Raw genomic sequence first — 25,161 nt, forward strand, 5'->3', positions numbered from 1 at the left:
TAGCGTTCCTTACTGAAATCCAAGTAGCTACTTCTTTACAAATGATACTTTTTTTCTAGTTTTAAGCAATTTAAACACACTCCCTAACAGCAGCTTCTCAGCAACCAATGAACTTACAGTTTTCCTGTGATGTCACTCCTGGATTTTTTTCAAACTCAGCCTGCAGCCCGAGTAGAGGTGTCCCTCACAGGTCTGGCTGTCTCCACTCCCGGAAGGTGAGTGAAGGTCCCGAGCCTCACCTTCTATCCGCTGCCTGAGTAGAGGTGCCCCTCGCAGGTCTGGCTGTTTCTGCTCCCAGAAGGTGAGACAAACCCTAGCTGTGGCTTCTCTTCCCACTCCTGCACTGTTACCTCTGGTGTCCCGCAAGGATTTATCCTTAGCTTCTTCTTATTTTTCATTTACATCCTGTCCCCAGATAACGTTATCCGCAAACACAACCTCAGGTTCCACATGTTGACGACACCCAACTCTACCTCACCTCACCACCAACACACAGAGGCCGCAGTGTGTACCATCTTCAAGATGTATTGCAGCATCTCACCAATATTCTTTCAACAGCATCTTCCAAATCTGCAACCTCTATGACCTAGGAGAACAAGGGCAGCAGGTACATGGGAACACTACCGCCAGCAAGTCATACGTCATCCGGACTTGGAAATACGTCACGGTTCCTTCATCTTTCTCTAAAAACACTGCAGGTGTGCCTTCACCACATGGACTGCAGAGAACCAGCTTTGCCAGCAATGCCCACACTCAGTGAATGAATAAGGAAAAGGATGACCTTAAGAAGCTCTGGGCCTGGAAGGCGAGGCTGAGTCTGCACTGTCTTGGCATGGGCGGCCACAGTCTGGGCTGACTGGCTGCCAGGCAACAGCAAGGATACTGGCGGAGTGACTATGGTGGGAGGATGAATACTTCCATTATGAGAGAGGACTGCAGGTTCACTTCTTGTGCCCAGACTGTGGCACAATGCAGCTCATCTTTAAGAGGTGCTCGTTAGTTTTAGGTAGTGCAGGCTAGATTTAATGTATACTTGCCACTCATGACATTGGTCCCCTGTTGATGTGTCTAGCCAATCAACAACATGGTTTGGGTTGGCTGAATGCTGAAATCATTCAAATGAGCATGCTCCATGAAGTTGGCATGCATTACCATCAATGGACACAGGATAATCAAGCACATTGCAATGCCTGCACCCGTTTTTTGGGGCCCTCCGATTTAGCCCCCTTCTCTGCTCCTACACTCTAGCCCAGGTTTTCGGCGGATAGCCCTTCTGTCATGGCAAAAATTGTGGAAATGGGTGAAAATTTTAAGTCCCGCCCCTGAACCTGGCATGTCCTATCTTTGCAGGGGCGGAACTGAAGTTGGGCAAGGGTTTGCAAATGCACAAATTGCAAGGGCAGCTGGCCATTTAAATCACCAGCTGCCTCCACTGAATTGGGTTTTTGGTAGGCCAGGTGTATGAAACGTGTACAGATTAGACCAGGTAAGAGGAGGTCTGAACTTGGCGGATTAATTTCGATAGTGAGGGTACCCCTTGGGACAGATATGTACTTCTTTGGATCGTGTCTTGGGAGAGGTAGAGAACCCTTTGGGAAAGTTAAGGTACACTTTGAGATTGTTAAAAGTGATCATGATTATGCACTTTTTACGCACAAACCCATTGGAACTGTCAAGCTGTCAAAGAACTGTCCAGTTGTCAAAGAACTGTCAAGGAACTGTCAAGTTGTCAAAGGCTTGTTCAGCTGTGAAAGAACTGTCAAAGCTGTCAAAGTTGCCAAGGAACTGTCAAAGAATACCAGGTGAGTTGTCATGAAGGGAGCAAGGGCAAAGGGTAGTGGGTGGGAGAAATGGGTTGGTACTAAGATGGCATAGGAGGTATGAGGGCCCCTTGGGGGGGGGGTAAGAGGTACATGGATTAACATAGGGGTTATGAGGGACCATGGGGGGGTTAATGGGGGGCATGGGTTGGCATAGGTTGGCATGGATGGGGGGTGTTGAGGGGGTGATGGGTGAGGGCTGTTTCTGTTTTGTTCTTCTTTAAAATTTATTTCAACACAGCGCTGGATCACAGAGGCAGCCCTTCCGCCTAGCCTACCTCCGCACCCAGCAGCTTCCGCACCCGTTCTTGGGATGACGGACCTGACTTCCAATCTAACCCAACCCCCGGAATGAAAATCCAACCTGTGGGCAGCCATTTTTAACAAGTCATGTTCGCAGAGTCAGGAATTCTCCCACCTCTGTGCACCCCACCGGGAACAAAAACCTGGGCCTCTATCTCTATTTTGCACCTTTTCTCTTGACTCTGCCTCGTTTTTGGTTGCACTCTTCTCTGCCTTTGTTCCCATGTGCCGTACTCTTTCGCTGTCTGCCTACACGTTTTCTCTTTATATCTCCCTCCCATGAGCATGCTCTCTGTCTCTCATTGTTTATCTCTCTTCATCTGCCATACTCTCTGTCAGTCAGTCTTTTGTCATTCTCTGAAATTCTCAGCCTTGTGTTGTTCAGGCATCTTCTGAATTATTAAAACCACTGTCTCACGGTTGTCCTTCATTCAGCCAGCATGGGGACAATGCTGGAACATGGAAATAGAGAAATGCACTACTCAGAATCACAGAATTGTTACAGTGCAGAAGGAGGCCATTGGGCCCATCCTGTTTGCACCGGCTGTCCGAGTGAGCATTTTACCTTGTGCCGTTCCCCTGCCTCCACCACGCTCTCAGGCAATGCATTCCAGACCCTAACCACTCACTGTGTGAAAAAGTTTTTTCTCATATCACTTTTACTTCTTTTGTCAATTGTTTTAAATCAGTGTGCACTCGTTCTTGATCCTTTCACAAGTGGGGACAATTTCTCCTATCTACACGGTCCAGGCCCCTCATGATTTTGAAGATCCCTGAACAATAAATGAATCAACAGTTACACAATCAGTAATTAATCTTGTTTTGCTTTAGTGGACTGTATGTGACATAGAGATTGTCCCTACGGGAAGAGCCCTGGAGATCATCCCTAGGTGAAGGGTCCCACAGATATGACCTTGTACATATTGTAAGAGTGCAGGGATGTGGGTACACCCCTGCATACATGTTGGAGTGGCAGGGACGTGGCTGAGTCCCTATATACATGGTGGGGCTGACAGGGAAGCGGGTGTGCTCCTGTGAAACAAACACTGCTACATTTTACTGTGCAAATCAATTCAGGATGAAAACAAAATCTCATGGATATAAAAACTCCCTTTTCCTGTAGGCTGGGTGTAGAAGCAGACACAGAAGGTGACCTGTACAGGCTGAAGGGAAATTTCTAAAGTCCTCTGAACTAACGGCAGTAACAAAGTCATGGGAGAGTGCTGAAAATGCCACGTATCCTGCCTCTACCCTACAAAAGCTTGATTGAAATTATTGTGGAACTTGTTTTTCTATATTCACTCCAAAACAACCCGCATTTAACCTCAATGTAGAACAAGATAATAAATTGAGAGCACTATACTGCCACTTACAGCTGAATAGGCTAATTGTTAAGCAGAATTAACTGTCCTGACCTTGTGTTGTCACTGAGCAGTACAGCCCTGTATATACAAGGGCATGTGGGCTGTGAATTTAACTCTATTTTCCAGGGTGTGTTGTTTTTTTTTAACGATGAGAAATGAGAGCAAAAAAAAAAGAAAAGCAAGTCTTACATTTATATAGTGCCTTTTACAACCTCAGGACGTCCCAAAGCGCTTTGCAGCCAATGATGTATTTTTGAAGTGTAATCGCTGTTTTAATGTAGGATAAGTGGCAGTCAATTTGTGGACAGCAAGGCCACACAAACATCAATGGTGAGAGAATCAATTTTCTTTTAGTGATGTTGGTTGAGGATAACTGTTGGACAGGATGCTGGGAAGAGCCCTCCTGCTGACTTTCGAAATAGCACCACGGGAATTTCTATGCTCGCCTGAGATGTCAGATGTCAGTTAAATGTCTAAAAAAAGACTTGCATTTATATAACGCATTTCATGATTACTGTACATCACAAAGCCCTTTACTGTCAATGAAGTGCCTTTTGAAGTGTAGCCTATGTTGTAATGTAGGAAACGTGGCAGCCAATTTGTGCACAGTAAACTCCCACTAACAGTAATGTGATTATGAACGGATAATTTGTTTTTGTGGTGTTAATTGAGGGATAAATATTGGCCAGGACACCAGGGATAACTCAGAAAATGCTGCTTTATTTCAGATTTCCAGTGTCCACAGTATTTTGCTCCCCTGCTCTTCTTCAAAATAGTGCCACGGGATCTTTCACATCTATTCAAGCAGGTAGATGAAACCTCAGTTTAAGGTGCCACCTGAAAGACAGCGCCTTTGACAATGTAGCACTCCCTCAGTACTGCACTGGAGTGTGCCGAAGCCCTGGAGTGGGACTTGAACTCAGAACTTTCTGGGCGGAATTTTATGGCAGTGGAATTTTACGTTCCCGCCGAAGTCAATGGAGTTTAGAATGGCTCGCCGCATTTTATGGCTCCGTCCCCGCTGTGACGGGGCCATAAAATTCCGACCTACGCTAGCAACTAAACCACGGCTGATGCCTATTTACAATAATAAATTAGCCAAAAGGCAGCACCCCTCAGTACTGCACTCGAATGCTGGTCTAAATATTGCGCTGAACTCTCCAGGGCAGTTTGACCCCACCTTCTAACTCATGGGGCTCCAGCGCTATCACCTGAGCCATGGTTTACACCTACCTAATCTAACAAATGAAGTTAAAAGCTGCTATAAAGTTATGGAAGAGGTAGGAGAATAGCTTGTGTATCCTGACATTTTAGCTGAATGAAATTTGCAAAAAGGTTGTTTTATTGGACTTTTAATTTAAAAACCTGTTATCTAATACAATTTGCTGTAGTAACGCTCTTCTAACATCAGTCACTTTGCATACCTATGTGCTTATGGATCCTGACATCTTCAGGGTTAAGAAAAATAGACTTCTGACAGGACTGAAGAATTTTGGCAGGTGATTGACAGTTATCTATTGGTGGCCCAGGGAACCTGGCTTCTTGCTCAGTTTGCTCCATGGGTGGCCGCGGATAAGAAGGCTTCTTTCAAAGAAGAGGGCGGAGGGGAGAAAATAGCGTGTGTGACTGTTCTGGGTGAAGGTGAAGCCTTATGCAGGTATGCAGGTGTTTGTGAATGAAGCTGTGGTAATGAGGCAAACTGAATTCCACGGAAATTATCGCTTAAGGTATGTTTATACACATTTTGCCAGAATTGCAGTGCTTTGAAGCCTTTGTATTGTGGGATATTTCTTTTTGATTTGCCAGCCACAGATTCCAATTTTTATACGCAGGATGTGTATTAAAAAATTCTACATGATGGTATTACTGCTGACAGGGAAGTTTGTGCTACGAATAGAAAACATTAGTGGTTGGTGTTCAGGCTAGGGCTTGCAAGTGAACAGGATGGGGGAGGAGACTAAAAGGAATCATGCTACAAGATGGTGGGTGGCAGGGAGAAATCTCCCTGGGGGCAGTAGGGAATGCACTTGTGGGTGGATAGGAAATGAGAGCTTAGTAGGCAGGAAGTGGCTGATGTACACAGTCAATTATGTTTTCCCAGCCACCTAATATTATCAATTGTTATTATTATTCAAAGCCTGTTATTATTTTTGTAACATCCTGTGGTTTTTACATTAATGGTTGTGAAGAGCTTTAGCCTTGCACGTGATGCTTGAGCGTTGCTGTCACCAGAATAGAATCATTGTTAAAAATCTTCATCTGATTTTTCACCTGGAGCCTGATTTAAACAATATTATTAGTAATATGTACCAAACAGCATTTGTATAACATATATGAAATTAACATGACTGGATGCAATGGGCTGAATTTTCCTGGCTGAGATGCAATCCCGACGTCAGGCTCAATTCCAGGTTGGGAACCCGGAAGTGGCCATGGCAGGATGTTAGTGGCCATCTTCCCGGGGGTGGCCAAATGAGAAGCTGCCTGTGCCAACCCCGTTAAATTAAGGATGGCAAAGGAGGAGGAAAGCAGGAGGCTCAAATGAAGGGTCTGCTCTGCAGCGATGTCTGGCCAGCAGTTCCACCAGACGAGCTGGCACTTTTGAGGCAGGTGGGAAACTGTGAGGCTGCCTCAATATGGAGGTGCTCTCTGATGGATTATCAAATTGTAAAAAATAAGCATGGCTACAGTTGCCAGGCCATCATTGTTGGTGGGGGTTGTTGTGGGGGTAGCTCCTCCATAGGATGTTACCATGACTAAGGCCCTCTAGCCCCCAAGGCTCCAGAAAGGGAGGATTTAATGGAGGCATCATTGGCTCACTGGCCTACCACCGGAAGGCTGCCTCAAGGCAATGACTGGGCTCAGGCCTCAATGGTCTGTCCATAAAAACATAGAAAAGTTATGGCACAGAAAGAGGCCATTCAACCCATCGTGTCTGCGCCGTTCAAAAAATAGAGAAAAAAGCAACTAGCCGCTCGTTTTAATCCCACTTTCCAGCACCTGGTCCATAGCCTTGCAGGTTACAGTATTTCAGGTGCAGATCCAGGTACCTTTTAAATGAGTTGAGCATTTCAGCCTCAATCACCAACTTAGGCAGTGAATTCCAGATGCCCATCAAACTCTGGGTGAAAAAGTTTTTCCTCATGTCCCCTCTAATTCTTCCACCAATCACCTTAATCTATGCCGCCTGATAAATGACCCCTCAGCTAGGGAAAACAAGTCTTTCCTGTCTACCCTATCTTGGCCCCTCATAATTTTGTGCACCTCAATTGGGTCACCCCTCAGCCTCCTCTCTCCTAAGGAAAACAACCCTACCCTATCCAATCTTTCTTCATAGCTGCCATTTTCAAGCCCTGGCAACCTCCTTGTAAATCTCCTCTGTACTCTCTCCAGAGCAATTATGTTCTTCCTGTAATGTGGTGACCAGAACTGCACACAAAATTCCATCTGTGGCCTAACCAGCCTTTTATACAGTTCCATCATTACAATCCTGCTTTTGTATTTACTACCTCGTCCAATAAAGGAGAGCATTCCATATGCTTTCTTTACCACCTTATCCACCTATCCTGCCACCTTCAGGGACTTGTGGACATGCACTCCAAGGTCTCTCACTTCCTCAACCCCTCTCAATATCCTGACATTTATTGAGTATTCCCTCGCTTTGTTTGTCCTCCTCAAATGCATTACCTCACACTTTTCTGGATTGAATTCCATTTGCCACTTTTCCGCTCACTCAACCAAGCCATTGATATCATTTTGGAGGCAGCAGCTACCCTCTTCACTGTCAATGACACAGCCAATTTTTGTATCGTCTGTAAATTTCCCAATCATGTCTCCCACATTTATGTTCAAATCATTAATATATACGACAAACAGCAAGGACCCCAACACTGAGCCCTGTGGAATGCCACTGGAAACCATTTTCCATTCGCAAAAACATCCATCGACCATTACCCTTTGTTTCCTGTCGCTGAGCCAATTTTGGATCCAACTCACCACTTTTCCCTGCATCCAATGGGATCTCACTTTTCTGACCAGTCTGGCATGTGGGACCTTGTTAAAATCCATTTAGACAGCATCCACTGCACTACCCTCATCAATCCTCCTTGTTACTTCCTCAAAAAATTTGATTAAGTTAGTAAGACATGACCTTCCACTATGCTGACCATCCCTGATCAATCCGTGCCTTTCTAAGTGACAGTTTATCCTGTCTCTCAGAATTGATTCCAATAATGTGCCCACCACTGAAGTCAGACTGACTGGCATATCATTTTCTGGCCTACCTCTCTCACCCTTTTTAAATAATGGTACAACGTTTGCAGACCTCCAATCCTTTGGTGCCTCGCCTGTATCTAGTGAGGATTAGAAAATGATCATTACAGCATCCACTATTTCCTTCCTGGCTTCCTTCAACCAATACAATCCATCCAGCCCTGGTGATTTATCCACCTCCAAGGATGGCAGTTGCTTCAGCACTTGCTCTCTCATTATGCTTATTGTATGTAATATTTCACACCCCTCCTCTTTAACTAGAATGTCTGCACCATCCCTCTCCTTAGTGAAGACAGAGACAAAGTACTCATCGAGAAGCCTGCCCACACCTTCTGCATCAATGCACAAATTACCAGGCACATCTCCAATAGGCCCTATCCTTTCCTTAGTTATTCTCTTGCTCTTAATGTACTGGTAAAACATCTTTGGATTTTCTTTGATTTTACCTGCCAATAATTTTTCATGTCCTCTCTTTGCTTTCCTAATTTCCATTTTTACTTCACCCTAGAGAGAGTGCAGAGATTTACCAGGATGTTGTCTGGGCTGGTGAGTTTTAGTTATGAGGAGAGGTTGGATAGACTGGCGTTATTTTCCCTGGAGCAGAGGAGAGTGACGGGGACATGATTGAGGTGTATAAAATTACGAGGGGCATAGATAGGGTAGACAAGAAGGAACTTTTTCACTTGGTGGAGGGATCAATAACCAGGGGGCATAGATTTAAGGTCAGGGGCAGGAGGTTTAGAGGGGATGTGAGGAAGAATCTTTTCACCCAGAGGGTGGTGGGAGTCTGGAACTCGCTGCCTGAAAGGGTGATAGAGGCAGAAACCCTCATAACATTTAAGAAGTATTTGGATGTGCACTTGCAATTCCATGGCATACAAGGCTAAGGGCCTAGTGCTGGAAAATGGAAGTAGAATAGTTAGGTACTTGTTTGACCGGCGCAGACTCAATGGGCCAAAGGGCCTTTTTCTGTGCTGTAGACCTCTATGACTCTGTGACTATGACCCTGCACTTTCTACACTCCTTTGGACTTTCTGTAGTATTAAGCTTTTTGTGACTGGCATAAGCTTTCTTCTGCTTTATCTTACCTTGTAAGCTCCTGGATAACCAGGGGGCTCTAGATTTGGCAGTACCACCCTATTTCTTTGTGGATACATGTTTACACTGTGACCGTAGAATCTCGCTTTTAAATGCCTCCCACTGATTTGACACCGTTTTCCCTTCTTGTAGCTGTATCCAGTCCACTCTCGCCAGTTCACCTTTCAGCTTTGTAAAATTTGTCTTCCCCTAATTTAGAACTTTTGCTCCTGTTCTATCTTTGTCCTTTTCCATAATGATGCTAAACCTAACTATATTATGGTCACTATCTCCAAAATGATCCCGCACTGATACTTCATCCACTTGCCCAGCTTCATTTCCTAAGACTAAATCTAGAATTGCGCCCCCTTTCATTCGGCTTGTTATGTGCTGGGTGAAAAAGTTCTCTTGCATGCAGTTCAAGAATTTTGCACCCTCTGTACCCTTCATACTGTTTGTATCCCAATTGATATTAGTATAGTTGAAGCCCCAAATGATTACTGCCCTACTGTTTTTGCACTCAGAAATTTGCATATGTATTTGCTCTTCTAACTCCCTTACATTATTTGGGGTCTATAGTACACTCCTAGCAGTGTGGCTACCCCTTTTTTATTTCTGAGTTCAACCCATATGGCCTAATTTAGCATATCATCCCTCCTCACAGCTGTACAGATTCTTTAACCAATAATGCTATCCCCCAACCATTTAATCCCCCTCCCAGTCCTGTCTGAAAACTTTTTATCCAGGGATGTTGAGCTGCCATTTTTGCCCCTCTTTAAGCCAAATTTCCATTACAGTGATGACATTGTGCTGCCTTGTGTCCATCTGTGCCCTCAGCTCATTGGCTTTACTTGTTATATTCCTTGCATTGACATATATACATTTTAACACTGCCAAATTCCTCTGCTGTACACTTTTTATCCTGTGCTTCTTCTGGCTTCAGAGTCACTCACTAATTCTCCATCTCCTGTTCCCTGCTCTGAATTTGCCTTCAGGTTCCCAACCCCCTGCCAACCTAGTTTAAACCCCCTGAACAACACTAGCAAATCTCCCTGCGAGGATATCTGTCCCAGTCCTATTCAGGTGTAGACTGTCCTGCTTGTACAGGTCCCATCTACCCCAGAACCAGTCCCAATGCCTCAGAAATCTGACACCCCCCCTCCTGCACCAGCTGTCCAGCTACATGTTTAATCGCTCAATGCTTCTATTCCTATATTCACTACCCCATGGGACTGGGAGTAATCCTGAGATTACTGCTTTGGAGGTCCTGCTTTTCAATCTCCTTCCTGGCTCCCTGAAACCTGCTTGCAGGACATCATCCCCTTTCCTACCTAAGTCACTGGTACCCACCAATGTGAACCACAACCTCTGGCTGATCACCCTCCCCCAGAAGAATGTCCTGCAGCCGCTCTGTGACATCCTGGACCCACTCCTAGCACTCCCTGTCGTTGGAAAGATCCTGGCAATGTTGCTGCTTTACTCCCAAGGGAGCACTTAATTGAGCCAAATTACTTACATGCCTCTGCTAGACAGGTAGCTGCAGCCAGTCAGACACCACCTGCAGCAAAATTGCTTGGATGTGGGAACGTGTCAATGAATCGTCTCAATGTGAGAACCTATAATTTTGCTCCCAGTCCCGCCTCCAAATCCATCTCAGTGAGAGCAGGAAAATTCAGCCCATTAACATGTTAGCATATGTTCATTTGGGAATGAGAGAACAAAGAAAGAAGTAGCTTTTATATAGTATCATACAGCAGCTGTCAGAACCTGAAGCTGTCCCAAAGCACTTTACAGTCAGTGAAGTATTTCTGAATGCAGCAGCCAATTCGCACACATCAACTTCCCACAAACAACAATCTGATAATGACCAGACAATGTTTCAGCAATGTTGCTTAAATACTGACCAGGACAGTAAGAGAACTCCTCTGTGCTTACCTCTGAATGAAAAGGTCAAACTCCACTACAGATTTGAGTATCTAACACAGGATGACACTTCAGCGTAGCACTGAGTGAGTGCTGCACAGGCAGCGGTGCTGTCCTACAGATGACACAATATTCATTCAATAAGATCTCATTAGCCTTCTTGACCGAAGGCTGGCCGACTATGAGATTACTTGCTCATTTCATTCGTCAAGTGAGCAAACCGTTGCTGAAATTGTCAACTAATAGTCAAAGTCATTAATCCAGAGGGCTAAACTGGAGGAAATTCAACAGAGCAATGAATTTGAAAATTTGCACAAACAGGGTCACCATGGAAATGCAGGTTGCATCTGCCATGCTGATAAGGAATGATTTATTTGGAGATGCAGGACTATTGATTTTTGGTATACAGCCATTAGTAAACAACATAACACAATGTTTTTTCCAAGTAAACCACAATGTTTTCTCCCAAGAGTACAAATAGAAGAGTAGCAAACTGAACCAATGACATAATTGTAGCATTGCCTCAAAGAACTGGTAAGTGGAGAAGAGCAAAGGGATCTAGGGATACAGATCACTAAAAGTAGTGATAGAGGCTACTCAGACTGTTAAAAAAGCAAAGCAAACTTTGGGATTTATTTCTGGAAGCAGGGAAATCACATTTAACGTATATAAACCGTACTGTTAGAATAAAAGCAAAAAACTGCGGATGCTGGAAATCCAAAACAAAAACAAAAATACCTGGAAAAACTCAGCAGGTCTGGCAGCATCTACGGAGAGGAGCACAGTTAACGTTTCGAGTCCGAATGACCCTTCAACAGAACTAAGTAAAAATAGAAGAGAAGTGAAATATAAGCTGGTTTAAGGGGAGGGGGTGGGACAAGTAGAGCTGGATAGAGGGTCAGTGATAGGTGGAGATAGCCAAAAGATGTCACAGACAAAAGGACAAAGAGGTGTTGAAGGTGGTGATATTATCTAAGGAATGTGCTAATTAAGGATAGAAAGCAGGAGAAACAAGGTACAGATAGCCCTAGTGGGGGTGGGGTGGGGTGAAGGAATCGAAAAAGGCTAAAAGGTAGAGATAAAACAATGGATGCAAATACATTTAAAAATAATGGAAATAGGTGGAAAAAGAAAAATCTATATAAATTATTGGGAATAAAAAGGAGGGGGATCGGAAAGGAGGTGAGGATGGAGGAGAGAGTTCATGATCTAAAATTGTTGAACTCAATATTCAGTCCGGAAGGCTGTAAAGTGCCTAGTCGGAAGATGAGATGCTGTTCCTCCAGTTTGCATTGAGCTTCACTGGAACAATGCAGCAGGCCATGTGGGCATGAGAGCAGGGTGGAGTGTTGAAATGGCCAGCGACAGGGAGGTCTGGGTAATGCTTGCGGACAGACCGAAGGTGTTCTGCAAAGCGGTCACCCAGTCTGCGTTTGGTCTCTCCAATGTAGAGGAAACCGCATTGGGAGCAACAAATGCAGTAGACTAAATTGAGGGAAGTGCAAGTGAAATGCTGTTTGGGCCCTTGGACGGTAAGGAGAGGGGAAGTAAAGGGGCAGGTGTTGCACCTCCTGCGGTTGCATGGGAAGGTGCCGTGGGAGGGGGTTGAGGTGTAGGGGGTGATGGAGGAGTGGACCAGGGTGTCCCGGAGGGAACGATCCCTGCGGAATGCCGCCAGGGGGGGTGAAGGGAAGATGTGTTTGGTGGTGGCATCATGCTGGAGTTGGCGGAATTGGTGGAGGATGATCCTTTGAATGTGGAGGCTGGTGGGGTGATAAGTGAGGACAAGGGGGACCCTATCATGTTTCTGGGAGGGAGAAGAAGGTGTGAGGGCAGATGCACGAGAGATGGGCCGGACACGGTTGAGGGCCCTGTCAACCACCGTGGGTGGAAAACCTTGGTTAAGGAAGGAGGACATGTCAGAGGAACTGTTTTTGAAAGTGGCATCATCAGAACTGATGCGATGGAGGCGAAGGAACTGCGAGAATGGGATGGAGTCCTTACAGGAAGCGGGGTGTGAAGAGCTGTAGCCGAGGTAGCTGTGGGAGTCGGTAGGCTTCTAATGGATATTGGTGAACAGTCTATCACCAGAAATTGAGACAGAGAGGTCAAGGAAGGGAAGGGAATTGTCAGAGGTGGACCATGTGATACTGTTAGAACATGCTTTGAATACTGTTCACAATTCTGGTTTCCACATTATTAACTGTAAATAGAGACATTAGTGAAGGTGCAGTAAAGATTTACAAGGATGATAATAGAACTGCAAGGGCTTGACTATCAGGAAAGATTGAACAGGCTGAGGTTCTTTTCTCTAGAAAAGAGAAGGCTGAGAGATGACCTGATAGAGGTCTTTACAATGGTGATGTGTTCAATAGGATAGGCATAGAGATGTAGGAGATTCAAATACTAGGGGCCATAAAAACTCAATAATAAATCCAATAAGGAATTCAGGAGAAACTTCTTTACCCAGGGAATGGTTAGAATGTGGAATGTGCTATGCCAATAAGTAGTTGAGGTGAATTGAATAGATGTATTTATACAAACATACAAACATATGAACACACGAACTAGGAGCAGAAGTAGGCCATTAGGCCCCTCGAGCCTGCTCCACCATTCAATAAGATCATGGCTGATCTGTTTGTGTTTCGAATTCCACATTCCCATCTATCCCCTATAACCTCTGATTCCCTTGCCTAACAAGCATCTATCTAACTCTGCCTTAAAAATATTCAATGACCCCGCCTCAACCACCTTCTGAGGCAGAGAGTTCCAGAATCGCACAACCCCCTGAGAGAAAACATTTATCCTCATCTCTGTCCTAAAAAGGCAACCCCTAATTTTAATTTTAATTCCCTTATTTAAGGAGAAGCTAGATAAGAATATGTGGGGGAAAGGAAGAGAAGATTATACTGGCAAGGTTAGATGACGCAGAGTGGGAGGAGGTTTACTGGAGCATATTCAACAACATAAACCTGTTGGGCTGAATAGTACTGTTAATTTTATTTAATATTTTGTTTTGGGGATATGTTGGCAGAGCTCCATTTATTGCCCATCCTTGCAATGATGGGAACGCTCTTTGAACTGTTGCAGTGTTTCTGGTGATGCTGCCCTTTCAATGATGTCAGAATACTGAACAAGTGAGAATGAAGGAACACTGATATACATCCAAGTCAGAATGGTGTGTGTCTCAGAGGGAATGATGTTCCCAGAACACTGTTACCCCTGTCCTTTTTATGGTGGGAAATAGAAGGAATTGTCTTGCATTTATATTGCCATCTTCATGACATCTTGATATCCCAAAGCGTTTTACAGCCAATTACATCCAACTGAAAGAGGCCATTCGGCCTGTCGTGTCCATGCCAACTCTTTGTAAGAGCAAGTCTTCTAATCCCACTCCCTCGCCTTTTCCCCCTAGACCTGCAAATTATATCTCTTCAGATAATTGTCGAATTCTCTTTTAAAAGCCACAACTGACAGTGTCTCCACCACACTCCAGATCCAAACCACTTGCTGCATGAAAGGTTTTTCCTCATGTCACTGTTGCTTCTTTTGCCAATCACCTTAAATTGGTGTTCCCTACTTTTCGATCCTTCCACCAACAGGATCACATAATGTAGGAAACACAGCAGCCAATTTTTAGCTTTCACAAGCAGCAATGTGATATGAGCCTGTTTTTCTGATGATGGTTGAGGAATACATACTGACCAGGATATCTGGGAGAACACTGCTGTTCATCTTCAAAATAGTCCACCTGAGAGAGAGCAGGCAGGGCCTTGCTTCAATGTTTCACCTCCAACAGTGTGGTACAGCCTTCAAATGTCAGCTTAGATTTTGCGCTCATGCGTCTGGAGTGACAAAATCTTCTGACTCAGAGGGGAGAGTGCTACCAACTGAGTTATGGCTTATACTGAGGTTGGCAAGTCACATGGAGTGTTTGGTGTGCTGCTGCAGTGTTTCCTGTTAAGAGCATGTATGACAGTCATAGTGCAACGAAGGTGATGTTTGCTGGGCAGATGTTGCTTGAGAGAGTTCTTTAATATTCATGAACCCTTAGAGGCTAAGCTTTAACAGCTGCAAATTAGAAATTATAAGATACTTGTAACGATTCAGATGCATTCAGAAACAGCAAGATTTTGTTGCATAGCACCCATAATTTTGGTACAAATGTGTGCCTGTTTGGGTTGAAAATGGCATTCATGGTGCATGCGCACACTTCTGCCACTGCCCATGCTGGACATTATTTTGGTAAATGTATTAACAGGGTACAGGGAATGTGTACTCTAACTATGCAGAATGCAAGCTGAAAAGCTTTGATGGTAGGTCTTTTTTCAGTAACCCTAGTAATGTATTGGAGGACAGATTCCTGCATTGCTATGACACACTGCAAGCTCCTTTGTGCATTGGTATCCACAGCTATAAGGGCAGCAGTCTGAGCTTGTGTGGCACAAGAGGTGCTTCTATTATAGCACACAGATTTTGTGTGGCTTCTGTTTGTTTTGCAATGTAGGTTGAGATACCACATTGCCCATCGGACACTGCGCTGTGGTTGTGTGTGCAAGTGTTTTCATGGCGTTGGCCACCATTTGAAGACTGGAAAGGATGGCTTCTAAGCTTTGCATTAAGCCCTGAGCCAAGTTGGTGCCAGACTCCTCCATGCTCCTTGACATTGACTGCATGCTTTCCGGTGAGTCAGCCAATGCACTAAGCATCTCAATGTGCGTAAGCTTCAGCCTTTTTCTGTAGCCATCCCATTTAAGTCCTCAGCTGAGTACTCTGCAGCAGGAATCATGTGCAACCTCACCACAAGGCAAATTGGTGTCTGTGCTATCCTTGTTATGCAGCCCTGGCTGCAGGCCACTCATCAAGTGGAGATCCTTTAATCCACTTAGCCAAGTTGTATTTCTTGGGTATCTAAAAGGAGAAAGACACAAGGATATAGTTGTGAGGGTAGGATGACAAGGCAAATAATGCAAACTTACACCATCTGCAGTTTGTAAATCAGAAGAGATTGTGCGATATGAGGGAAATAGGAAGTGAGAAGGAGGATTAGGCATGAGCATAAGGTCATCTTCAACGGCTTCAGTCCTATCACTGGCCAGGGCCTCAATCATGGCCGCCCTAATGGTGGCCAGCACAGTCTCCCCATGAGAGTAAGGGCATGCAGCCGCGCTTGCCCTCTGCCTGTTAGGCTCACAATCTGCAGTTATGCGCCACCTTTTCCTGCAAGAGAGATAGGAGTGTGTTAGTGAGTGTGGTGCAATGTGTTTGGGAGATGTGGTTGTCAAGGTTAGCTTGCCTCCTTTGTGATGGCCACAAGTAAAAATATTCTGCTGTAAACTGTGATGTGGTAGTGAGGTTGCAGCAGTTCTAAGTGTACAAAGGTGAGGTGAAGCTATGAATTTTAGATATGAGTTGTGATTGATAGATAATGTTGGTAGTGATGGGGTTATGGTGCATTGAAACTAGTGGGGTTGTTGGTGGGATATGGTATTTGAAGATGCATTTACTGACCTTGATCACTTGTGTGATCACTTGTGGCACTGCATTCGGGTCCTTAAGTCTGGACTCCTTGCATTGACTACCACATCTATCTGATCCCACTGCCTGATGAGAGTTTTGTCTGGAGGGCCTCCCGCCCCCTGCAGATGAATAGCTTCACTCCTTCTCCCCGACAAGGCTTCCACTGCATTGCAGAGCAGTGTTGGAATATCTTAGATCCCGCTCCCTCCCATGCTGTACCATAATTCTTCTTGTTCAATCTCTCTTATGCCATCAGTTCAAGTGCCTATTTCAGGCAGAATGCACTTCCCTTTAAGAAGTGCAGGCTGACTTTCAGACTCACAGCCAGCTTGAACTCGTGCTGGCCTCTCACAATTTTTCACCCATTGCTCAGACATGCAGCCACTCAACAGAGTATTTAACATGGCTGCATGCTGCAATCATTTATTGTGAGCACGCAGCATGAAGTTTGTGTACTGCACAGGTTAATCACACACTGCAACCCTAATGCCATTTTCAATCGAGTTGTGTGGCAGAATATTTTTCTTGGGACCAGCACAAAGGGGACAGCTTTAGCTAAGCCCCCATCAACAGAACATGACATTACGTGCAATTCGAAACTACTTTACTAGGGGGTGTAGTTAAGGCCAAGATCATTTCTATGGTTTATGGCTGGGGATGGGGGTAGGGCACGAGATAAACAGTTGGAGCCGATGAAGATACTGTGCCATGAGGAGAAAGCAGGGCTGTGGAATTAGTTTTGGATTGTTCTGCAAAGAACCAGCACAGACACATTGACCGAATGGCCTTCTCCTGCACTATAGAAGTTGGCATGCCCTGGGAGAACAAGAGAGGTCCACTTTGTCTTATGGTGAATACTAGAAATACAGGACTAATCCTGTTCAAATGATGAAGAAGTGACTCTATATTTTAGGCTCAAACTTACAAATAATTCTTCCTTAGAAGTAAAATTAAACAGAAAGAAGAGCAAACAAAGCTGGTGCCACTGGATTACAGTAAAAGGATTTTTGAGGTCTCACAAGTAGAATCTTGTAACAAAACAATAAACATAAAAAAACTTCAATAATCCTTCAAATTTGGCAGATACAAAAAAACGTTTAACTATAAAATTGAAAACTGATGCAGTGTTTTCAACAGCCTCTGTTCATTTGACCATCTGAGGAAGAGTGTGATTCACTAAAGAAACCTTGGCCTGGATTTTACCCTTGGTGGGCGGTCGGGATTGGTGGGACCACGACCGGTCAGGAAACGGGTCGCCGCCCGCGATCAGCCCCTGACCGTGATTTCATGCTGGCCAATTCAGGCCCACCCAGCGTGAAGCGTGTCCTCCCAATGGCCGGGAAAGGGTGGGCAGGGGCCTGTTGGTTTAAAAACGGCACAGGCAGCTCCTTGAAGGCTGCCAGGGAAGAACATATCTTCCGCGTTATGTACACTGAAATTACAGCATCAAGTCAGGCGGGAGGGCAGGTCGGGTCGGTACTCAGCACCCCCCCTCCGCCACCCCCCACCCCCCCAACCAGGATTTATGATGAGTACCTCGTGGTCCTCCTGGAGGAGATGGCTGCCAGGAGAGACACCCTTATCTGAAGAGATGGAAGGAGGAGGCCACCGCACAAATGAAAAGAACTTGCGAGGAGGTGGCAGCCCAGGTCAGCAGCCATGATGTTCTGTGGCGCACATGGGTGCAGTGCCACTAAAGGCTTAACGACCTGCTGCGTTTGGGAAGGGTGAGCACCATGTTGGCATGGATCAGTGTGGTGAAGTGTTAAGGTCTGGCCATCCCTCATGGAACTCAGGGGTGTTAAAGTCTGAGTGCCAACGGTCAATGATACCGGAGCTGGCCAAGGGTGTGAGCCCTGGCTGCTTGGACAGAGTGCCTTGCGGCTCAAGGGCCACGACTCGTATGTGCCCTGCGAGGTGTTCCTCAGGTGGGGTTGGCCAGGTTGCAACGGCGCTGCAGGTAACTAATCCATGCTCCCCTGTCCTTTCAGGAGAAGATGACCCTTAACAATATTGAGAGGTCGCGGACAGGCGGAGGCCCCCCAAACCTAGTAATCCTTACAAGATTTGAGCAGGACGCCTTGGAGCTGGAGAGGTACCACGCACCTCAGTCAGCTGGTCGTGGAGAGGCTGGGGTGTCAGACGAAGGTAAGAGTGCAGTGCACAGAGGTGAGAGTTTGGATGGTTCAAACATTCTCGTGTAGTCTCTTCATTGATGGGAGCCTCAAAACTGGATTCCCCATTGATCATTGAAAGACAATGGCACCATAATGCAGATCTCCATTGTCTCACCAGGGTGGCATGCACAGTGACAGTGTGATGACTTAAACTAATGACATGTTGTTGTTCTCCCTTAGATTCGCCAGCATGCACCCAATCGCAGGACCCCGAAGGGCCACCCCTGATGCCAGAGGACCACTGGGCTTCAGCTGTACCTGCATCGCACCCGCTCTCTGAACCAGGCACCAGCGCAGATACTAGCACCTCAGTGGGCATTAGATCCTCAGCTAGAATGTCAGAGCACAGCGGTGAGGGCACCACACTCGCTTGAGGAGCAGGCAGAGGCAGAGAGTGTCAGGGGTGCCGGCAGTTTAAGGACTGCTGGAGACCAGGACGATGCTCAGTTGAAGGCAGATGACGAGCCTCTGGAGTTGTTCAGTAGGCATCAGATGCTGGATGTCCAGCGGGATGTGCGGGATGATCTGACAGAGATCCATGAGGGTATGCGTGCCATGGTCTCTGTTGTGGAGGAGTCCATGTGGAGCATGAGCACTGCGTTGACCCTCATGGCTGAGTGCACTGCCTCCTCCATTGAGAGAGTGGCGACTCTCATGGGCTGGCAGCTCCAGGAGGTCAGTCAGGGTTCCGGGGGTTGCACTCGACCTGCAAGCCCTCAGACAGGCAATGACTTCAGGGAGTCAGTGCCAGTGTGGAAGAAGGTGCCCTGTATCCCAGCTAGGTGCCCGTCCATCAATGGTAAGCAGGGAGGGAGGTCCAGAGCAACCTCACGTTGGCGCACGAGCCGCTTGTCTTCTCTGCGGGCTCCTCTCAGGGCGCTCTGGATGATGGCAGCAACTCCTCCGCCCCTCTGCCTATGACTGTGGCATCTAATGAAGCTGCGATAACTGGGCAGATGCCAGCCATGGCACTGGCCGTCCCTCCCAGGCGGGGCCAGCGCAGGCTCCACTGGCCAAAGGATGACCTCCAAGGTCATCAAGGCCAACAAGACAGCAGAGGCAGCAAGCTGCCTCCAATGCTGGTGCCAGCAAGATAGTGGGGTCGGAGGGAACACCAAGACGTAGCACCCGCTAACATAAGTTTAAGGCACCATGAGCACAAGGGGGACTGGTTATGGGTGATCTTTTGTTGAGTAATGTTTTGTTTATGTTTACTGGCCTGGGAATGAAGACCAGAGACGGTGATGTTAATTTTTTTGGGTTGTCAAAATGAGATAAATTTTGTTTTTGTCAAATTCAAATAGACAACCAGTAGCAAACTATCTCCTAAACTCCTCACTACTCAATGCTGCTGACCCTTTTTATCCCGCCCTTGGTTGGGGTTTTGCAAAATGTGGGCTGCCCACCTGCCCGTTTTGCCCCTGCGACGAGCGCAAAATCGTACGGGCAACGTAAAATCAGGTTCAATTGGGTTTTTAATGGCCTTAAGTGGCCTCTTAATTGATGGTGGGCGCGGCTCTGACACCCGTGTGCACCAGCCGACCTGAAGGTTGATCGTGTGTGGGATGATGTCTGGACGCTCGCCCGACAGCTTCTCGCGCTATTTTACGCCCGATTGGATTGGGTGCATGCCCGCCCGCAAGGCGTAAAATTCTGCCCCTCGAGGCAAAGCAAAACAAATACTCGCTCTTCTTGTTCAGCCTGAACTGAGGCGAAGGAAGATGAAAAGGGTTTGTTGCACAATTGAACAAGACCTGTCAATGACGAATAGCTTTCAAAGATACGGAACAGTAAACACAAATAGCCAAACACTAGATAACAAATTACAAAAGCCCTGGAAAAACATGAATCAATATTAAAAAGTTTATGAAACTTGGGTAAACTTTGTGTCTAAATAATTGCTAAGCAGTCCACCTAGAGTAAGTTAATTCCTCCCCTCTTTGAAATTAGCATATTAGTTGTAGCTAGTCCTTCTCCAAGTTGAAGCATTTATTACAACCATCAATTACACTGCAAATATGCCAGGCTCAACATCAGCTGCTTCAAATGGAACAAATTCAGTTAGATGTACCTTACTTGCATTGGATCTCATATTTTGTACAGTATTTGTAGCTCAGAAAGGTATATTCTACTGTTATACAAGGAGGTGTACTGAACACTCCCACAATCACAAACCCCTAGCCCTCTGTCATAGGATTGTGATCTCATGCCTCCTAGTATATCTCTCACTGGGGTGAGAGAGAATGCTATTTAAATATACTGTTCAAGTGGAAGGCCTGTAGTAAAACTAAAGGAGAAGGGGTACTTATTATGCCTTGTAGTCTAGAGTCTGTATTTTAGCTCTCAGGAGTGTCCCATGTTTCTTTCTTCCCCTGTTCTACTCCAAGTGTAATATGTGTTTCGTGAGGCCCTGCTATTCGTAATATATATCAATGATTTGGATAAGGGAACTAAACGTAATATTTCCAAGTTTGCTGATGACACAAAACTAGGTGGGAATGTGAGTGGTGAGGGGGATGTTAAGAGGCTTGAAGGCAATTTAGACAAGTTGAGTGAGTGGGCAAATACATGTGGATAAGTGTGAAGTTATCCACTTCAGTAGGAAAAGCAGAATGGCAGAGTATTATTTAAGTGGTGATAGATTGGGAAATGCTGATGTACAAAGGGACCTGGGTGTCCATGTACAACAATCACTGAAAGTAAGCATGTAAATGCAGCAAGCAGTTAAGAAGGCAAATGATATGTTGGCCTTCATTGTGAGAGGTCTTGAATACAGAAGCAAGGATGACTTACTGCAGCTGTACAGGACCTTGGTGAGACCACACCTGGAGTATTGTATGCCGTTTTGGTCTCCTTACCTAATAAAGGAAATACTTGCCATAGAGACAGTGCAGCGAAGGTTCACCAGACTAATTCCTGAGATGGCAGAATTGTTGTATGAGCAGTGATTGGGTTGCCTAGGCCTGAGTGTGCTGGGGTTCAGAAGAATGAAAGGGGATCTCATTGAAACGTATAAAATCCTGACAGGGTTGGACAGACTGAATGCAGGGATGATATTTCCTCTGGCTGTGGGGTCTAGAACAAGGGCAGAATTTTCTGCTCGTCGGGTCGGCACATGCCCAACCCGAACGAGTGTAAAATGATGCATGATGATGCCCGACGTCATCGTGCACTTGCACCATATTTTGGTTGGTGGGTGGGCGCGCTGCCAACTCCCGTGCGTGCCCGCCAACAATTAAAAGGCCTATTAAGGCCATTAAAGGTTATTAAGGCCTTATGGTTGGCAGGCAGGTGAAAAGGCCAAGTGGCCCCTGCATTTTTTGCGAAGCCTCATCCATGGGCGGGTTGAGGTTTCGATCCATCATTTAAAAAAAAAATTCCTGCTAATTTCTAATATATCCCTGCTCATGTGACAGAGTCACGTGAGGGGACATGTTTTTTTAACATCTTAAAGTGCTTTACTTTTAATTTTTTTTAAGTTAATCTCCCTGAGGCAGCTCTGTGCCTCAGGGAGTTTTTCCTGCGCTCACTTGCATGCACGCGTGAAGTTCCCTGCTTGCCCTCCTCCCTCCCACCCCCACACAGGCAGCGCTGAGCGCTGAAGCACGTATTCCATGCTGGGCGGGCCTTAATCGGCCCACCAGCGTGAAATCGCGGCCTGGCCCCAATTGCGGGCAGTAGTCAGTTTCCCGACTGCTCCCAACTACCCCAACCGAGCCCGCCTGACGAGCAGAAAGTTCTGCCCAAGGGGTCACAGTCTCAGGATATGGAGTAGGCCATTTAGGACTGTGATGAGGGAAAACCTCTTCAGTCAGCGGGTGGTGAACATATGGAATTCTCTACCACAGAGGGCTGTGGAGGTCAAGTCACTGAATATATTTAAGAAGGAAATAGATTTCTAGACCCTAAGGGTGTCAAGGGGTATGGGGAGAGAGCAGGAGTATGGCATTGAGACAGAAGATCAACCATGATTAAATTGAATGGCAGCGCAGGCTTGAAGGGCCAAATGACCTAATCCCGCTCCTATTTGCTATGTTTCTAAGGGCAGGATTTTACTCGTCGGCGAGCGGGGTGGGGGGGCAGGGCCCGCTTATCAACGCGTAAAATGACTAGCAGTGATGTCGGGGGTAACTCCCGCCGTCACCACGCCCCATTTAAATTTTCAGGAAGGCTGTTCACCCGCCGACCTGTCAATGGCCAATTGAGGCCATTGACACAGGCTATTCAGTAATTAAAGGACCTGCCTTTCCAATCTTAAGGTTGGCGGGCAGGCCAGGATCCCTGGCGGGAACTAGAAAAAACATGAAACCTCGTCCACGGGCGGGATGAGGTTTCACGTAGGCTTTAAAAAATTTCAATAAAGGTTTTGTAAAAATTATGGACATGTCCCAACTCATGTGACATTGTCACATGAGAGGACCTGTTAGGAAAATTTTATTTTTCTATTTTTATCTTTTTGACATTTACAGCCGATCTCCCTGAGGCTTCTGTGTGGATGTCATGCTGGGCCCACCCACGTGAAATGGCGGCGCGCCTCTGATCGGGGGCGCCGATCAGAAGCGCGCCTGTACGCATCCGCCCTTCAACTTCCCCCCCAACGGGGGGAGAATTCAGCCCTATGTTTCTATAGGGAAAAGTAGAAAGGGTGCAATATTATTGGGTACCGTGGGCAGAATAGAAGAAATTGGAAGGGAAACAAATTAACTCCCTATTCTCCACAGTCCCCTCAAGTATGTAGTTAGAATGTAAGGAATTCATTTGGTAGAATGGCATGTCAGCAGTTTTCAGAATCACAGCCAGTTTGAGTGATAATTCCAGTGTACCTACCACGAGAGCAAGTGTTGATAGCTATTATTACTTATATGTATAAGGGTTTGCATTCCAGATGAAAACAAAATTTCAAGAACAAACTGTTGAGGAAACTACTTTTCCCCTTAAGTGAAAATTGTAATAAACTTTATAGCTCTTGGGACATTACATGTCCTGTGGCACATTAGTGAAGTTCATCCACTGTCTTTATTCATGAATCATAATGAAATAGTAATGTGTCTGACAAGAGGATAGAGGGGCTTCACTCATCCAATGTCTTCCTGTAGCCTGAAAGCAGGCAGAGTGTGTCTGTTAGGGAATGAGACTAGATGCACATTTCTCCACATTGAAAGATAGCATTGGGGGAATACACATGGACATGTTTAGAGACAGAGGGAAAGGGGAACTGAGTGAATGTGCTTGGTGAGAAAGGATGGGAAAATGGAAGTTTTATAGAACACCCAATGAAATACTACCTTTACTGCTTGTTCTTTGAGAGGTATATATATATATATAATATATATATATATATAATATGTCATGTGTATATATCACATGTAGTTGCTATTAGTATCAATTGCAGTGGTGGCACTCCTGCCTCTGAGTCAGAAAGCTGTGGATTCAAGTGCCACTCCAGCACCTTGAGCTGGAATCTGGGCTCAGAAGCGCAGTACAGTACTGAGGGAGTGCTGCACTGTCAGAGAAGCCATCTTTGGGATGAAGCATCTACATTTTCAGGTTGATATGAAGACCCCATGACATTATTTTGAAGAAGGGAAAGGGAATTCACATGGTGGCTGTGGCCAACATGTATCCCTCAACCAATACCAAAAGCATTGCTCTGGGCAGCTATTTCAATGCTGTTTGTGGGAGCTTGATGTGTGCAAATTGGCTGCTGCTTTTCCCACATTACAACAGGGACTATGCTTCAAAAGTACTTCATTGGTTGTAAAGCACTTTGGGACATTCTGATGTTGTGAAAGGCGCTAAATAAATGCAAGTCTTTCTCTTTTTTTTCTTAGGTGTGCCTGAGTCACTCCAGCAATAACTGAAGAAAACTAGTGACCTTGTGCAGCTACATCAGCAAAATAGCAGAATGAATTTGAATTGAAGCACAGACGGGCTCTACCATCCAACTCGTATGACAGGTGCTGTTGGTGTTTTCTACTCTTTGTATTTCGTCATGAGGATACATCTCGTGGATTGAAGCAAATGACTGGAAACCACACCCTGGGATTCATCCAATATTATTAGTCTTGCCTAAGATGCAAGGTGGAAGTGGGTAGATACAGGTGGGAATCCGGACACAGAGTTGTTTCCAAACCAACTCCAATATGAAACCAACTCCAGAGAATGTTACAATTGTCCAGAGGAAGGACAAAGGAAAGAGCACAGAATTCGGAGTTGTCGTGTGGAACATGTCTTGAAGACGGCCATTTTCAGGCACTTATGTTTGTATCAAATATTCAGTCTCTGGTTTGAAATAAATCTTATCACGTTTACAGAAGTTTTGGATTGAATGAATTAACCAACAAACTCTCTGAGTGCCCTGTGGGCCTTTGACATATTTGCTGCTACAAAACCTGAACACTAAACATTAATGGTGCCTCAAGTGCTTAGAATCGATGGAGTCATTTTGTTCTTGTAGCCAGAAATTCAAATGGCGAGCCATCATGAGTTAAAATATATTTTAGATACATATACATTTAAAAAAATGAAAGGGATCCATTGGCAATAGTCCACAGAAGTGCAGCATGCCAATCATGTGGCATGCCAGCCTCTGCAGGCATGAACTTTGAATAAAGTACAATGTGTTTGGCATGAGATTAAAGTTAGTAGTACTTCCTCTGAGAGTTCAGTAGCTTTTTATGTAGTCAGAGTTAAATGATACTTTGT

At 45.5% G+C, this 25,161-nt stretch overlaps 1 long non-coding RNA gene across 1 annotated transcript in view; it reads left to right on the forward strand.

Annotated features, from left to right (window-relative positions):
* The window catches only part of LOC144679049 (uncharacterized), a 138,951-nt gene extending 114,179 nt beyond the window's left edge, over window positions 1-24,772 (forward strand). The window contains exon 4 of the long non-coding RNA XR_013576234.1: window positions 24,288-24,772. This is a non-coding gene — a long non-coding RNA (uncharacterized LOC144679049). The remainder of the gene's footprint in view (window positions 1-24,287) is intronic.
* Window positions 24,773-25,161: the final 389 nt, after the last annotated feature.

This window comes from Cetorhinus maximus, chromosome 3 (genome assembly GCF_964194155.1).
Source record: "Cetorhinus maximus chromosome 3, sCetMax3.hap1.1, whole genome shotgun sequence".
Taxonomy (NCBI): domain Eukaryota; kingdom Metazoa; phylum Chordata; class Chondrichthyes; order Lamniformes; family Cetorhinidae; genus Cetorhinus; species Cetorhinus maximus.